The sequence below is a fragment of the Schistocerca cancellata genome, chromosome 1 (assembly GCF_023864275.1).
Source record: "Schistocerca cancellata isolate TAMUIC-IGC-003103 chromosome 1, iqSchCanc2.1, whole genome shotgun sequence".
Taxonomy (NCBI): domain Eukaryota; kingdom Metazoa; phylum Arthropoda; class Insecta; order Orthoptera; family Acrididae; genus Schistocerca; species Schistocerca cancellata.
The window spans coordinates 832,792,561-832,797,616 of NC_064626.1; positions in this window are offsets into that span (position 1 = coordinate 832,792,561).

The following is a 5,056-nucleotide window of genomic DNA, read 5'->3' on the forward strand; positions in this document are numbered from 1 at the left end:
GAGGAAGATCATGCATCACGTTTAACACCAGAAGGACAAAATCGATGATATTGGTTGGCAGTTACTGATGTCTTGTTAAAAATGATTTAAACATATTTGAGGTTATGTAAAAAACGATTTTCAGGGAAGGCTGCAATATTTATCCACTGCAACTCTGAAATCTTTAGCAATTATTTCACGTGATCTATTACTAAATAATATGTATATATGAATACGATGTATTCAAATTACTCCATGTAAAAACATACAGCATAGCCAGAATGCTAAAAACGTTACTGATGGCAAAGCTACTAAGAGAGGTAAATGGGGATACTATAGTGATTGTTAAGGAAGAGGAATACACGAAAAAACTCCAGAATTAGTTGATCAAAATGAGATTACTGCAGTACCTACAGACTTAGGTATTGAATTTCTAAAGTAACTTAATAATTCCCCTAAGCGTATGTGATTTATTCTTACAGATGCCGCGAAGGGGAAATGGCATAATTTGAGCACCAGTCCCACTAGATAACGGTAATTATTAAAAATAATTTTCTCAGGGATAATAAGGTGTCAATGTAGGGAACTATTAAGTTTATAGAGCTGCTGTTTCTAGCGACTATTTCTCGTTTAGCAGTAGAAAGTCCTTCCAAAGAAAAGGTGTAGCTATGGGATGGAAAATTTAGGGCACTACAGGGAACATCTTAGTTAGCATCTAAGAAGATAGGGTTTTAATGTCTGACGATCCTTTAATAGAAGAACCAGTATGCCATGAACGCTATGTTGATGACCCTTTGTTGCTAGTAGATAGATCTCGAGACGATAAAATTGCTAGTAAGTTTAATGAAATCCACAAGAAAATAGAATCCGAAAGTAATAATAGTATTGCGTTTTGGACGTTGAAGCAGTAGTGAGAAGACAATTAGCATGACTTCAATATCATTAGGAAGTAAACGGCAAGAGACGTTGTGACCCGTAGCAAATCTTGCCTGTCTCAGATTTACAACGAATTGATGTTTAGAAGTTTAGTGAGCAAAGAAAATAGTGTAATAATGAGTGCAGCAGACAGATTAGAAGTTATTAAAGAAACAGCAGCTAACTATGGATAGAAGGTAAGCGTTGTGAATTGTCGCATTTCCAAGGAGAAAAGTTAAAGGAAAGAGGAATTAGCAGAGGATAAGGAAATCTATACATGACCGTATTTTGGGAAAATATCACCGAAATCTGCCAACATTTTTATTCTAGCTGAGATTCAAAGCAAAATACTTAGTGCGATATGTAGTTTAGCGTATGAGGTAGGGAACAGGATAAGTAAACTTAACAAAGGGGTGTATGAGTACATAATGTACATCTTATGACACGATGTACAAGTGTATTTGGCATACGGGGAGAGAATTTTCGACGAAGTGTAAAGAGAATACAGGCGTTTTTAGACATTTCGATTATAGTAAAGGGTGGTAACCAAACACATATATGTAACATGTCACCTGTTAAACGGATATTAAGAATATGTGGATGTGATGCATGTAGAGAGCGAAGGAAGGAAGCTTGGCTTACTTGAGGAACTCGAAATATCAATTCAGCAAGATAAATTTCACTGTGTGCTTAATGTACAAATGGGAGAGAGCAGTAACGCTTCCTTCAACGGATTTATTTATCTTCTTTGAATTTTGCAGTAATAACTTACAGGTCGCGTGGTAGCGTTCTCGCTTCCCACGCCCGGGTTCCCGGGTTCCATTATTGGCGGGGTGAGGGATTTTCTCTGCCTCGTGATGGCTGGGTGTTGTGTGCTGTCCTTAGGTTAGTTAGGTTTAAGTAGTTCTAAGTTCTAGGGGACTGATGACCATAGATGTTAAGTCCCATAGTGCTCAGAGCCATTTGAAACAATAACTTACACGCGAGTGTAGCAATAATAGCCGTTCAAGTAGATAACTATTTGTATGTTGTCTCTTCACCCCGCCCGTGACACAACTGTAATATTATCGGGACGCTTGATGGCTCAGCACAGTCGGTTAGTTCACAGAAATGCAGCTAGTCTGACTACAAGCCGATGTGGTTGGTGTTACCGGTGCAGGAAAGGAGTACTATGCTACACGAGCGATAGTATAGAGAAGAGAAAGAGAAAACCAGATGCTGCCCATTTTAAAGTAACACGTGGACTTTACGTCCCAATATTTTATTTTGTTTCTATTTATGACTGTTTCATACTTCTAAGTGTGTTTGTGTAGGTTAAAACTGAAGAAACTGCAAAAAGGTGGCAATTAAAGGAGATGGGACCTGGATGAACTGACTAAACCAGAGGTTGTACAGAGTTTCAGGGAGAGCATAAGGGAACAATTGACAAGAATGGTGGAAAGAAATACAGTAGAAGAAGAATGGTAGCTTTGTGGAATAAAATCGTGAAGGCAGCAGAGGATCAAATAGGTAAAAAGACGAGGGCTAGTAGAAATCCTTGGGTAACAGAAGAAATACTGAATTTAATTGATGAAAGGAGAAAATATAAAAATGCAGGAAATGAAGCAGGCTAAAAGGAATACAAACGTCTCAAAAATGAGATCGTCAGGAAGTGCAAAATGGCTAAGCAGGCATGGCTAGAGGACAAATGTAAGGATGTAGAGGCTTATCTCTCTAGAGGTAAGATAGATACTGCCTACAGGAAAATTAAAGAGACCTTTGGAGAAAAGAGAACCACTTGTATGAATATCAAGACTCATATGGAAACCCAGTTCTAAGCAAAGGAGGGAAAGCAGAAAGGTGGAAGGAGTATATAGAGGGACTATACGAGGGCGATGTACTTGAGGACAATGTTATGGAAAGGGATGAGAATGTAAATGAAGATGAAAAGGGAGATACGATACTGCGTGAAGAGTTTGACTGAGCACTGAAAGACCTGAGTCGAAACAAGGCCCCAGGAGTAGACAACGTTCCATTAGAACTACTGACGGCCTTGTTAGAGCCAGTCCTAACAAAACTCTACCATCCCCAAAGAAAGCAGGCGTTGACAGATGTGAAAATTACCGAACTATCAGTTTAATAAGTCACGGCTGCAAAATACTAACGCGAATTCTTTACAGACGAATGGAAAAACTGGTAGAAGCCGACCTCGGGGACGATCAGTTTGGATTCCGCAGAAATATGGGGAAACGTGAGGCAATACTGACCCTACGACTTATCTTAGAAGCTAGACTCAAAAAAGGCAAACCTACATTTCTAGAATTTGTAGATTTGGAGAAAGCTTTTGACAATGTTGACTGGAATATTCTCTTTAAAATTCTGAAGGTGGCAGAGGTAAAATACAGGGAGCGAATGGCTATTTACAATTTGTACAGAAACCAGATGGTAGTTATAAGAGTCGAGTGGCATGAAAGAGAAGCAGTGGTTGGGAAGGGAGTGAGACAGGGTTGTAGCGTCTCCCCGATGTAATTCAATCTGTATATTGAGCAAGCAGTAAAGGAAACAAAAGAAAAATTCGGAGTAGGTATTAAAATCCATGGAGAAGAAATAAAAACTTTAAGGTTTGCCGATGACATTGTAATTCTGTCAGAGACAGCAAAGGTCTTGGAAGAGCAGTTGAACGGAATGGACAGTGTCTTGAAGGGAGGATATAAGATGAACATCAACAAAAGCAAAACGAGGATAATGGAATGTAGTCAAATTAAGTCGGGTGATGCTGAGAGAATTTGATTAGGAAATGAGACACTTAAAGTAGTAAATGAATTTTGCTATTTGGGGAGCAAAATAACTGATGATGGCCGAAGTAGAGAGGATATAAAATGTAGACTGGCAATGGCAAGGAAAGCGTTTCTAAAGAAGAGAAATTTGTTAACATCGAGTATAGATTTAAGTGTCAGGAAGACGTTTCTGAAAGTATTCGTATGGAGTGTAGCCATGTATAGGAGTGAAACATGGACGATAAACAGTTTGGACAAGAAGAGAATAGAAGCTTTCGAAATGTGGTGCTGCAGAAGAATGCTGAAGATTAGATGGGTAGATCACATAATTAATGAGGAGGTATTGAATAGGATTAGGGAGAAGAGGAGTTTGTGGCACAACTTGACTAGAAGAAGGGATCGGTTGGTAGGACACGTTCTGAGGCATCAAGGGATCATCAATTTAGTATTGGAGGGCAGCGTGGAGGGTAAAAATCATAGAGGGAGACCAAGAGATGAATACACTAAGCAGATTCAGAAGGATGTAGGCTACAGTACGTACTGGGAGATGAAGAAGATTGCATAGGACAAAGTAGCATGGAGAGCTGCATCAAACCAGTCTCAGGACTGAAGACCACAACAGCAACAACAAGTGTGTTTGTATGATGCGTTGAAGGCAGACAGCCAGATGGGTTTGTCTCGCGAAACGAGTAGCTGTGGGTTACATGAGTCACATTTGCGTTTCGTATGTTTAACAACCATAATTATTACCTTCACAACCGCTACCTCCAGTTCGTTAAATGGATAATATAAAAATTAATTATTATAGCCTAATACATGTGAATATACTTAAATTCAGCCGGCCGCTGTGGCCAAGCGGTTCTAGGCGTTTCAGTCCGGAAACGCGCTGCTACTACGGTCGCAGATTCGAATTAATCCTCGGGTGTGGATGTGTGTGATGTCCTTAGGTTAGTTAGTTTTAAGTACTTTTAAGTCTAGGGGACTGATGACCTCAGATGATAAGTCCCATAGTGCTTAGAGTCATTTGAACCATTCTGAACTTAAATTCACTTGACAGCTCCCATTCACTAAACTCTGTTTGTTACCATTAGACGTAAGAGTTGCCTCTCTGCATACATTCAGCTTTGCTCATGTGCAACCGTTGCCGTTCAGAGGCACCAGAAAAATTGGCTTTCTCATGCTCTGACTGCTTCTGTAGTGGCCGCTGATAGAACAGCTGCTCTCTATCCACGGGTGTTACTGTTATAAATTGCTGCTAGAACAAACCTAACGTTAGTATGAGAAAATTTATATTCACATTCCTCTGTGTTACAGTTAACTTTACGCTGCCTTGTAACACTTACGTTAGTCTTCATGTATCCTTCACCCTTTCAAAGGTTAGAGTAAGAAACACATGGATGTTTCCT